We start from the raw sequence: 14,022 nt of genomic DNA on the forward strand, positions 1-14,022 counted from the left end.
TTTTTACATACTGTCACCAGTGCAGTACAGTGTCATCATATAACTGGTGTGACGATGTCAGGGGCACTGATCACCACAGCCTGAAATGAAGACAGATGTAGTTTTTTTATGCCAGCACAGTACAAACAGGGTTAACCTTAACCGGTATTCCCGAGTGTGGTTCGGGGTGGATTTTCAGTACCAAAAGCGACAACCCCGAGCCACACTCGGGATCGCATCGCAGGATCCAGGAAGAGGTTACTTACCTTGTCCCCTGGATCCTGCGATGTCCTCCCTGCTCTGTGTGCGAGCCGTCCTCCGCCGGATCTATTACAGTGCCGGGCTCTGTTCCCTGCGAGCGTTATGACGCATGGGGACAGAGAACGGCGCCAAATTCAAAAAAGTCAAGAAAAACAATACATAACCAGTACAATGTAATCTAACAGATTACATTACTGTATCAATTTATTTCACCCCCCTTTTGTCCCTAGTGGATTGTCCAGTGCCCTGCATGCAGTTTTATATTACAAATACTGTTCTTTCTGCCTAGAAACTGGAGATTGTCCATGGCAAGCAAAAAGTGTTCCTTTACGTCAAAAGTGGTTGTATACCAGCTAGAAAACGATAGAAAGCTAGAAAGCGATAATAAGCTAGAAAGCGATAATAAATTAGAACACTTGCAGAACTGAGCGATAGTGATTTGTGGGGAAATCCGTCATCAAACACTGAAAGTAATGACAGCGACAATTCTGCAACTGAGCAAATTTCAGTGTTTTTAAATTGATTACATTATTGAATAATATTTAATTATTATTATATTATTAATTGTTATAATTACTTATAGTTATTTATTAAATTATAATTTATGATTTCATGTTTCAAACTTTATCATGCCCAGTATGTCTACTAGACTCTTGTTTGGACAGATTTAAGTGAGTTATTCCTAAGAATTACAGGCCTACAATATAAAACGCCAAATTTCCATGCAAAATAATTGTACCGCTTTCAGCATCAAACATCTGACATAATCATAGGTTAATTATGGCAAACATAGTTCTCATAAACTAAGAGACCCCTGGAGCAATTGCACTTGCAGAGGGCAAAGTGCACAGTCTTTTTGCCTTTGGTAAATCAACCCCCGTGTGTCCTAAAAAAATGTTAAGGATTTGGAAGCTTGTCTTCTGCATTGTGTGTTAATGAGAGGAAACTCAATTTGTCCTTAGCCTTTCTATTGGAACAGACATACTCTGAAATTGCTTTGAAACACTTGCAGTCTGTCATGAAGCCTTTTTCTAAGAAACATTTAAAAGGCAAGAAATATTTACTGTACATTTGTGAATGGAAACAGAAAAATATATAATGGGGTTTTCTCAAATTTGACTGCAAAAGTGGAAATACACTTTAAAGTGCAACATTAAAAATGCGCAATTCCTTTAAATACCATGCTTGAAGGATGCCTTCAACCTGCATATGAAGTGGCACACTTGAGGCATGTACTCCCCCAGTTCATTAATTCACAAGAAACTGTAAATGAATGTAGAGCTCCTCATGGTCACACTTTTTAAATTGTGAAAAGAAGCTCTCCCACCCACTGTCACACTGAATGGGGGATTGGGGGAAGAGGCAAGAAGAGCCTCAATGCACTCCCTTTATGTTCAGGATATGTGGCCTAGTATGGATCAGGATGAGGGAGCACAAAGGTACCCCCCCTCCCTTTATCAAACCAGCCAGGCTGCATACTTGGATTAATGATCTGGAATGGATTTTTTGGGGACCCCTACATTTTTTTATTTTTTATTTTTTTTGCATGGGGATGGAAAAGTCGGATGTGCTACAGCAAAGTGACATATTTAAAAAAAAAAAAAAAAAAAAAAAAGATAGTTTAAATTGCCAGGAAGTGACATTTCATTTCTGGCTTTTTTTTTAACAACGCACAGACCCCTCCAAAGGTCCCTCAAAATACATAGTAAACCCTAATGGCCCGTACACACGTTCCGAATATCGTACAACAGATTGTATGACTTTTTTCTCTTAATAGTCGCAAGGAGAAATTTAATAGGTTACTAAAGTCATGAAAAGTCTTGTACGACAGAAAAAAAAAAAAATCGGAAGTGATGTCGTGTGTTGTAATGTATTTGTATTGTATTTTCGGACGACAACTGTACTGACTAAACGAAAATCGTATGATCTGGTATCGTACGATGAAAATTTTCGTGCTCGTCTGGTCGAATAATATTGGATGAATTGTCGTGATCGGCTCTCGAAAGCTCTGTACTAATGATCCGATTATCGTACGATCGCGTAAGCGGTATTTTTCATCCAATTTTCAGATCATGTGTATGGGCCATTAGCCTGCTATATATTTTGGGGGACCTTTGGAGGGGTCTGTGTGCAGGCAAGTACATGTGATTTTCCAGCAAATAAAAAAAAAGTTTCTTTAGTTAAGTCCGGTTCACACTGGTGTGACAAGCACTCTGACTATGAGAGCACAAGTCGCATGACATGTCAAAATCAATGGTTCCCTATGAGAGCAGTCTTAACTGGTCCAACTTTTGAAAAGGTTCCTGCACTACTTTGGTCTGACTTCAGCCCATGGAATTTGCATTCAAGTTGGATCATCATCTTAACTGATCCGACTTGTGACATGCAATTTGTGCTCAAAGGCAATGTTAGCAATGCAAAATGTATTGAAAAAAAAAATACCCCACCCCAAAATTATAAAACAAAACGGCATGGGGTCCCCCCAAAATTCATACCAGACCCTTATCCGAGCATGCTGCCTGGCAGGCCAGGACAGGGTGATGAGAGAGCACCCCCCTCCTGAACCATACCAGGCCACATCACCTCAACATGGGGGGTGTTCCCCCACCCCACCCCACCCCAAAGCACCTTGTCACTTTGTTGATGGGGACAAGGGTCTCTTTCCCACAACCCTGGGCTGTGGTTGTGGGGGTCTGCGGGCAGGAAACTTATCAGAATCTGGAAGCCCCCTTTAAGAAACGGGGCCCCTCAGATCCCAGCCCCCCCCCCTCCATGTGAATGAGTATGAGGACTACCAGGCATGTTATATAAAAGAATTGGGCATTATTAATGTTTCCTTTGAGGCATTTTCCCTGCACCTTCTTCAAAATTTCAAAAAAGCCACACTGATGTTATATGGTGCTTTTGCACCATGTGGTTTCATGCACCTGAAAACTCAGTTTTTTTAGATGTGTGGGGGGGTGCCATTATGAATTAGAAGCACCTCTGCCTGTCTACAAAAGAGCAATGTGTTTTGGCTGCGGATGCTTATAGTTGTGGGAACACATGCGATTTACACAATGTCCTGCATCCATCAGCAATGAGGTGACTTATAAGCATTTGACATATTAAAAACTCAGTAACAAAACATAACATTAAACAAACTTTTAGTTTGTTCAGTAGAAACATTTTAATAATTGATACCAGGATACATGCAACATTTATTCAAATAGCTCTTTCAATCAAGGTGAAAGTGTGGACATAATTTAAACAGTTACATATTTCTACCAGTATATTGTATGGTGTGGTGTTTATTTTCAAAAGTCTTCATCCTTTGAGCAGAAAACGATGTACTGGATTTATTAAGAGGAGAACTGGGACAAAGTTTCTGGTATTGCTGAACAAACATTGCCACAAATTGCAAATATCTCAAAATAATGTACTTGTTTACGTGAAACAAAAAAAATAACTATTTGACTTACAAACTAAGATGGGGCATGAAACAAGTTCTTTGTGGAGAAAGGTAAAATATTTAGCACATTTCTACAAGGAATTAAAGCAGTAATGGCGAGGGATGACATCACTAATGGAGCAAGGGAAGAGGTGGAATCCTTATGGGTAGAGTTACAAAGGGAGGAAACCAAGGAGAAAGTAATACTGGGAGTATGCTATAGGCCCCCTAACCTGAGGGAGGAAGGGGGAACGGACCTCCTATCACAGTTTGGAATGGCGGCAAGGATGGGAAGTGTCATTATAATGGGGAATTTTATTTATTCAGACATAGACTGGGCTGAAGGAACCGCACATTAATCTAAGGCTTGCCATTTCCTAAATGTCTTACATGACTATTTCATGGGTCAGATGGTAAACAAGAAACAATGCATTACTAGACCTACTAATTACTAAAAATACAGACTTGATTGCGGATGTAGAAATACGGGGGAACTTGGGAAACAGCGATCACAGGTCAATTAGTTTTAGCATAAATCACAAAAATAGGAAGGGGAATACAAAGACACAGAATTTCAAAAGAGCTAACTTCCAGAAACTACGCTCCTTGCTAGAAGTTACTAAATTGAATAAAATCCTAGGAACAAAGAACCCAGATGAAAAATGGGTGTGCTTTAGGAGCATATTAAATAAGGGTATTAGCCAGTGCATCCCAAAGGGTAATACATTTAAAAGAGCTAATAAAAGCCCTGGGTGGCTTAACGCCAACGTAAAAAAAATGTATATAAAAGCAAAGGAGAAGGCCTTAAAAAAATACAAGGCTGAGGGATCATCAGCATTCCAACTGTACAAAGAATGCAATAAGAAATGTAAGGGTTTAATCAGGGCGGCTAAGATAGAACGTGAAAGGCACATAGCGGAGGAGAGTAAGAAAAATCCCAAGAAATTTTTAAGTACATAAATAGTAAAAGAGTGAGGGCAGATAATATTGGCCCCATAAAGAATGATGAAGGGTTTCTGGTTACTAAGGATGGAGAGATGGCAAAGGTTTTAAATGTATTCTTCTCCTCAGTCTTCGCGAGGGAAATGGGGGGCTTCAGTAACCAAAACTACAATGTTTATCCTCATGACATATCACAGGAAGCATCCCCATGGTTAACAGAGGATAAAATCAGAAACAGACTTTAAAAAATTAACATAAATAAGTCACCGGGACCAGATGGCTTTTGCCCACGTCACATCCGGGAGCTGCAATGACCCTTCCTATAGAAGTCTCTAAAGATGTCTCCAGCCATTACTTACACTGTGCTTCAGGGTCCACCACTCCATGGATAACTGTCCTCCCCTGGTGTGGTTGTGTAGGAGCCGTGCCTTATGCTGCCACAGCTCCCGGAACATGCCCTAAGGGGAGTCTCTAGCTCTCAATGTTGCACTGTCACATGGTGGTTGTGAGTATTTTTTTGATAAGGGTGTACTCTCCATCTACACTCTTTTTTGTATTTGTTTTCTTCTTTTTTCTTTTTTCTATGGCAGTGACCCAGAAACCTATATGTTTTATTTCAGATACTTACAATGCTGCTCCTGAAGAGTGGATATAAATACTTCACAAAACGTGTAGAGCCTTTGTATATGCATTGTTTAAACCGACCATGTTCTCTATATTATTCATATATACAATTGTATATGTTCATGAGTTTTAAATAATTCTGATACAATAGGAAGTTCTCAGGTTGTGTAGGCTCAATCCCTTTCCACTGTCATGTATTATCATGTTCCTTTTTTTTATATAAATGAATTATATTGTGACATTATTTATTTGTATGAATTTTTATGGTATGTAATAAAGTACCTTGTCTTGACCCTTCACTGATGACTACGCGCTTCACTCAAAGTCCCGCCTTGCCCCCTTTTATTTTATTCAATGTAGAAAAATGTAAAATAATGCATTTAAGTGGCAAAAACATGAATGCAATCTACTCACTAGGGGAAGAATCTCTGGGGGAATCTAGGATGGAAAAGGACCTGGGGGTCCTAGTAGATGACAGGCTCAGCAACGGCATGCAATGCCAAGCTGCTGCAAGCAAACCATTAGAATATTGCCATGCATTAAAAAGGGAATTAACTCCAGAGATAAAACAATAATGCTACCACTCTACAAGACTCTGGTCTGGCCACACCTGGAGTATGCCGTCCAGTTCTGGGCTCCAGTCCTCAGAAAGGATATACTGGAAATGGAGCGAGTACAGAGAAGGGCAACAAAGCTAATAAAGGGACTGGAGGATCTTAGTTAGGTGGAAAGATTACAAATACTGAACTTATTCTCTCAGGAGAAGAGACGCTTGAGTGGGGATATGATTTCAATGTACAAATACCATACTGGTGACCCCACAATAGGGATAAAACTTTTCTGCGAAAGGGTATTTAAAGAGACTCGTGGCCATTCGCTAAAATTAGAGGAAAAGCGATTTAACCGGAAACTGCATAGAGGGTTCTTTACAGTAAGAGCAATAAGAATGTGGAATTCTCTTCCACAAGCAGTGGTTTCAGTAGGGAACATAGATAATTTCAAAAAACTATTAGATAGGCACCTAAACAACCACAACATACAGGGATATACAATGTAATATTGATATAAATACGCACACACACACAGGTTGGACTTGATGGATTTGTGTCTTTTTTCAACCTTACCAACTATGTGGGTGTAAACCTGATTTATGAAATTTGACCTAGGCACATGGACACCCAAAATTTACTGGCACAGCCAAGTTTTTACTGGGATTTCCAAAAGATACAAAATTACAGTTTTGAGTGCAAATTTCAGTATTTAGGCTACAAACAAGTATAATATGCAATAAGCAATGTGATTTAACCGCTTGCCAACCAGGTGCCGCATTTATACGGTGGCAAGTTGGCGCAGCTGTGTGAATTGCCGTAGCTGTACGTCGGCCGCTTTAAGAGCTCTAGGGGGACGCTGGAGCCAATGCATGTGGGCGGCGACTGTGATGTCCGCTGGCTACCCACGATCGTTCCAGAGAGAGACAGAACGGGGATCTGTCGATGTAAACAGACAGATCCACATTCTGACAGGGGAGTAGAAAGAGATCTGCTGTTCTTAGTGATCAGGAACAGGGATCTCTCTCCTCCCCTAGTCAGTACACTCCCCCCACAGTTAGAAATACCTCCCTAGGGAACACTTAACCCCTTGATCGCCCCCTAGTGTTAACCCCTTCCCTGCCAGTGACATTTATATAGTAATCGGTGGCTATTTTTGGCTCTGATCGTTGTATAAATGTCAATGGTCCCAAAAAAGTGTCAAAAGTGTCTGATCTGTCTGCCGCAATGTCACTAAAAAAACTGATCACCACCATTACTAGTAAAAAAAAATTATAATAAAAATGCCATAAATATATTTCCTGTTTTGTAGACACTATAACTTTTGCACAAACCAATCAATATACGCTAATTGCGATTTTTTTTTTACCAAAAATAAGTAGAAGAATACATAATGGCCTAAACTGATGAAGAAATGTGTTTTTTTTCTAATTATTTTTTTTGGATATTTTTATATAGCAAAAAGTAAAAAAATATTGTTTTTTTTTTTCAAAATTGTCAGTCTTTTTTTGTTAATAGCACAAAAAATAAAAACCACAGAGGTGATCAAATACCATCAAAAGAAAGCTCTATTTGTGGGAAAAAAATTACATCAAATTTGTTTGGTACAATGTTGCACGGCTGAACAATTGTCAGTTAAAGTGACGCAGTTCCGTATCACAAAAAAATGGCCTGCTCATTAAGGGGGCAAATCCTTCCAGTCCTTAAGTGGTTAAGGTAGATATTATGGCAAAAAACATATTTCTTATTTTATTTTTGATATAGTAAGTATTTAGCTCAGAGACAGGACTCAGGAGGGCACAGACTCTCACAGTGACACTGACAGCAACAAAGATGATAGTGACACCTCACTGACACGACACGTCCCCTCCTGAGTCACAGTGACAGTCTCTCTCCATGCCAGGTGGTCCCTTCAGTCTACTCCAGTCCAAACAGCGCTGACAACCCCGCTCCCGGCTTGCCTTGTTCCCATCCCACAGACCCGCACACAAGGCTCTGGCTGCTCCGTTTGGCTCCCTTGCACCATGACATCATGCTCAGGCACTGCTTCTGCCCCCCACCGACACCACTCAAAGACAATTTAGCAGGCTTTGGACCAAAACTGCACATGCACAGCTCCGAGCCAAGCATCACAGACATATTTTTTACTGGCAACCTTTTCATTTTACTGGCAGGAGAAAAGTGCCCGTTTTTTTACTGGCTGCCAGTAAAAGTACTGATGGTTGGCAACACTGCTCCAAAGTCCTGTGTCTTTCTGCTGCTCCGTTCTTCTGTTATCAGCATGATAACTTCTGACAAGTTCTCCAAAAACTGAGATAAAACCAGCCTGAAATTTGTGTCGGGGTGGGTGCTATAAATAGATTAGCAGAGAGCTGGTCTATTCACAGCTATGCACATTCCTTCTTTCCTCTGCCTATGTGGAGGGAGGGCCTTTCCTTAAATCAGCTGTCACACAGTGTATGCCTAGACTTCACTCCCAGTGCTGAACAGGAAGAAAACATTTCTAACACGATGTGCACTATGTGAAGAATATAGCAAGCTGAAGACAGCAGATCTACAAGTAAAACTTATGTAGGGAGATTTGTTTCAACTGAGGCTGTTCACTTCACTTGGTATATGTGAGGGTTTACATCCACTTTAAATCTAAAAAACAAAATGTAATATATTGAAGCTTATCAATTTTTATGCCAATTACACAGGAACGGAAATTCAGCCAGCAAAAGACTGATGAGAGCTTTTGGTCGGAAAATGCGACCGTGTGTATGCTCCATTGGACTTTTGCTGGCGGAATTCCCGTTTTTAACCTCCCACAAATTTCACATATCCCTGTATCTGTCTATGAAGTGGCCCATGAATTCAGGGTTTTTGAATTGTTTCATATTTGCTGAAAGACAAAACACAAGACCAAAAAACCAATATCAGGCTAAAGTCTCCTAATCTTATGCCAATATAGGCCTCAATCTAGAATGAGTATAGGCCACTGATGTCCCAAGTTAAAATGTTACCTTCGTTATAACGTTCGGCGCTTCCTCCACTCACAGATCGTACGTACGACACACGCGTGTTAGCTTTATATACACTGTGCATGCGTGAAACTCCGCCCGCGTCTCCCGCCCCTGACGTGCTTTCTAGGATATTCCCCACCCCTTCTCTTTCGCCACAGTGGGAGACGACATGGCAGAAACACAGCAGGTGCAAAATAGCAGTAATGAAGAGGAGGAAAGCACGGATCAAGAAACGTCCCGATCCCGGAGGAGAAGATTTAAGGCCTCCAATATGTCCTTTGGTGAGATGGTGGAGATGGTGGACATATTTAAGAGGGCCGACTATGATGGGAAGTATGGACCTTACCTAAACCCAAATGTGAGAAAGACCAAGATCATTACTAAAGTTGTGAAGAGTCTGTGCGGGAATTTTGGGGTACTACGATCCAAGGAGCAATTGAGGAAGCGCTGGTCAGACCTCAAATTGAGGGAGCAGGATCAGTACAGAAGGATCAAGAAAGTGCTTCTAAAAAGTAAGTAGTTCATGTGTTCCTATTATTATTATTACTTGCATGCTGCTCCATGCGCTTTTCTTTACTGTTGTACAGTTTAAAATGGCTACTTTCATGTTCGTGGGCACAGTAATCAGTCGTAAGAAACATTGTTTGTTTGACAAATAAATACAATGTTTTGGGCAGATACAGGGTTAACTACATTTGGTCATGCTAATTTGTATTAAAAGAAGTTTAGGACATTGTTGTCTAGATGTGTTTGTAACTAGAATGAATTGCAAACTTGATTCAGTGTAATGTAAGGAGAGGACACTCAGCAGCTGTTTACAAATCTGGACTCAGGAGCACTAGCGTGGGATACAAGAACAAACTTTTTAAGGTGTCCCACACAGGTACTCCAGTGGATACTTGGGGTGGCTACATGTGTGAAACTTGTCCAAAAAAGGAAAGTATTCCAGCTTGGTTAAGGGAATTAATCATATCTTCAACTTGGAACTTTGCCCAAACAAACAATTGTACTCCACTTCAAAGCAATATTTCACATTCATATTTCTGGCCACAAATATCTGTGTGCTAAGTATACCTTTTGATTTATTATCATAGGGGAGAAAAGACAAAACATGTCGGAGGACAACAGGAACTCCCCACCTCCGAAAGAAGGCGAACAGAGGACACCACAATCTGATGATGTGGAGGAGGTGGAAGAAGTGATTGAATTTGTCACCACAACAGATCAGTGTCTGACACCACAGATTCAGGTAACAGATGTATGCCTGCATGTTTATAATACATGATGTGTATTTTTATTTTAGGTGATGTGCAGGTTGTGGAAGAACAATCTACTAATTTTAACAGTGACAGTGCACAACGGCTTATCCTGGACATAATGTGGTGTAGTCGGGATTTAGACCTTATCAACGAAAAAAACCAAGGCGATTGAACAAAGACTGAAGAACATGATTGACGTACTAAGGAGAATCTGAATCCAAAAAAGATTACACTTTTTTTTGGGAAATTTCTCTAAAGTTTTAATACAGTTTAAAAGCCAAATTTGGAAGATGCACACAGTGTGTCAACATGTGCTATCTGTCATCAGGGGATTTCAATGTACGCGGTTTGTGGGTGCAACCCCTTCCTTTCAACTCTAATAGGTGAGAGGAAGTGGTTGCACCCCAAAACACATCCATTGACCCCCCCATGATGGGAGATAGCACATGTTGACATTAGGTATGGGATCAGAAAGGAAATCCCAATTTTGACTCACAATTTGTGTGCATCTTCTAAATTTGGCTTTTACAGGGGTGACTTCACCCCATCTGATGAAGGCAAGTTCAAGACATTCTTCACACTATAATGTCTGATAATGCCTTCATTTTTGCAATGTTGAACTTTGTGTGTTCCGGAGTTGTGTATGTTATATTTGGAAACATGCCTGTTTCTGTACTTTTTCAAAAATTTCAAGGTAAAACTTTTTTAAAAAAAAATGTGTTTTTTTACCACAAAATGTTTTAGAACGCACATGTGAATGTGCACCGAGTAAAGGGCTTTCTACTCAGCAATGTGTGGCTTCTTCTTTCAATGCTCAATAACACTTTTTGTATTAAGTTGGTGTTTACAGTGACAATGGGTGTTATTTAAATAATGTTAAAACCACTTGGCACTACAAGTGCACTAGGAGAACCTAGGAGACAAATAAAAGAAACACAAGCAGTAAATCCAAATCAAGATTTTATCATACCATTTTTTTTTATTTTGAAAATATAAAAAAATTAGCTGGCATAGCAATGGCCCCTCTACCCGTAAAATATTTCACATATTTTTCACGTACTTCACATGCACTTTGGGGGGGCAAGCCAGGACGGCCAGCTTCCAGGGCCGTCATTGGATTCTCATGAAGTTCGGCTCCAGGCCCAACTGTGGCAACATAACCAGGTGCATTTCACTTTAAAAAGTTGTGCAGTATGCAGCAGAATAAAAGAATGTGGTTACGTTTGCCCTCCGCCATGTTAATTGCTGTTAGAAATAAGCGGAACCGGCTGGCCTTTATCTCAAAGGTATTCTCTACGGCTCTTCTGGCTCTTACCGGCCAGCTGGTAATTAAAAACCCTCTTCTCTGGGGTGAGGGTCCTCTGGGGGAATGGCCTCATCATGTGAATACCCAGACCAAATGCTTCATCAGCGATAAAAAACAAATGGGAGTCCTTCCATGTTCTCTTCAGCAAGAGACAATCGCAAGCCACCACTCTGGAGATGTCCATAGAACTCTGTCTGGGCAAAGACTCCACCATCCGACATCCGGCCATTCTTACCCACGTCCACATAGAGAAACTCATATGTCGCCGACACCACCACCATCAACACGATACTGTGAAACCCCTTATAGTTAAATTAGTATGGCCCTGAATGGGGTGGTGGGATGATGTGGATGTGCTTCCCATCTATTGCCCCTCCGCATTTGGGAAAGTCCCAACAATCCGCAAAGTGGGATGCCACAGTCTGCCATTCCTGTGGCATTGAATTAAACTGTGGAGGCCAAACAGAAAAAAAATTTAGTAATTTTGCACATAAACATTGCAAGCAGATTAGACACCAACTTTCTTGGCCAACATCAGTATAACATTTATTTTAAGGAGTATTTAAAGACAAAAATATAAGGTCCATTTATCAGATTCCTCACCCCCTCTGATGGCCTATTGTAAAAATTTTAGGGGGGTCTAAATTTTTTGGGAGCCAACAAAAAGCCTAAGGACAACAATAACATTTGGACACATTTTAGGGGGTGTTTAGGGTAAAGCACTACAATGGAGCTGACAAAATACATTGTTAAGTGACTAGGCTAGGTGTATATGGGCCCAGGATAGCATACTGGGGAGGTTAGTGAAGGTAAATATGCGTGAAGGACAAAAAAAGGAGCATTAAAAGATTACAGCATGCATGAGGACAAAGGGGACATTCACAGTATATTGCAATCATGGTAATTATCGAATGATGAAAGAAATACAATTCATTAGCAAACATTAAATACATATAATATGATGTTAAAGGAGAAAACTTACCCTAATATAGTCCTTCTGCAGGACCTGAATGATGGCAGAACAGGTCTCTGGAATAATGATCCCCAGAGCCTGGAGGGAGATGCCTGTAGAGAACTTGAGGTCCTGCAGACTTCTCCCTGTTGCCAAGTACTGCAACGTGACTAGCCTCTGCTCGGGAGTGATGGCTTGCCACATGCAGGCGTCCTGCTTGGTAATATAAGGGGTGAGCAAAGCCAACAAGCCGTGAAAAACAGGGTCTGTCATCCAGAGAAAATTCCTGAAATCATCAGGGTTATTCTCCTGGATCTCACGCAGCAAAGGCATATGAGAGAATTGGTCACGCTGGAGTAAACAATTCTTGGTCCATGAACTCCTCCTCGCCCTGTTCATGGACTGGGCTTGGGTCAAAGTAAGAACCCCAACACTAAGCCCCTGCACAGCACAAACTCTACGACGAGTACGTAACCGCAACATGGCTTCAAAACGGTCGACTGGTCAGAACGAACTAAACAGAACTCACTGAAGAACAGCAAGACCTGTGAAGAGCGAGCGGAAAATCAGTAATGAGCGGACAAGAATGCACTGAAAAACAAATACAAACTGACTAAAACTAAAACTGACTAAAACAGTTACAAACCCACAAGCACAAACTGATCAGCAATAAAACGATCTGAAAAAGCACAAGTCTGAAAAGCGTGAATCGTCTCTCACCAAACTTCTACTAACACGAGATTAGCAGAAGGAGCCCAAAGGGTGGCGCACTGGATACTGAACTTCCGTTTTCTAGTCCCGTCGACCGTGTTGTACGACACCGTGTTCTTGGCGGTCAGAATTTGGTGTGACCGTGTGTACTCAAGACAAGCTTGAGTGGAATCCCATCGGAAAAACCATTATAGCTTTTTCCGACCAAAATTCCCATCGTGTGTACACGGCATTAGATGTGGTTTCTACTATAGTTTTTTTTTTTTCCTTTATTTTCACCTGGTCATCTGGCCAGAAAATCTATTATTTTTCAACTTCCTTTAACAAAGCAAGCTTTCCCACAAAAGAGGCAGTAATAGTAGGTGTACAATGGCACTTGCCCTGCTCAGTCTGCTAAACACCCTCTAAAAAATGTTTTATCACAGATTGTTCTTCAGAGGGCACTTCTAGTGTAAATGAGCCCTTATGTTGAGACAAATCAGAGGGGTGCTTACAATGCTCAGCTTTTATTTATTTATGTAAACCTTTATCTCAAAAGGATTTTTTTCTGCTATAACTACTTAAAAAGTGTTGGCTGGAGTTCAACTTTAATTTGCTAGTCAAATCTTCTAGTTTTTTTTCACGGTCAAATATTGCAGTTTATTGTGAGAAAGAAACAAGTATGGTATAAACAGTCTACAAGATAGTAGATGGTACATAATAATACAGGATTGTGTATACAGGTTATATACAGGTAAGCAATGATTACGGCTGTAACGTGTGTACCGCATACTTGGTTCTGAGGCTAAGAGGTATTCGATTAAAAGAGTTATCAGTTATTTATCCAACAACAGCAATATAGATCCTCTTTTGGAGGAACAAGGAGAGGGGGGGATCCCAAGTTTATAAAATGTGGTTAACAAGTCACTCATGCTGTCCACAGTAGCCAGATTCTGTCAAACTTTTCGGGACAGTTCCTGTTTAAATAGGTCATTTTATACAAAGGTAAGGCACTATTACCAGAGT

The sequence above is a fragment of the Aquarana catesbeiana genome, linkage group LG04 (genome assembly GCF_042186555.1).
Source record: "Aquarana catesbeiana isolate 2022-GZ linkage group LG04, ASM4218655v1, whole genome shotgun sequence".
Lineage (NCBI taxonomy): Eukaryota > Metazoa > Chordata > Amphibia > Anura > Ranidae > Aquarana > Aquarana catesbeiana.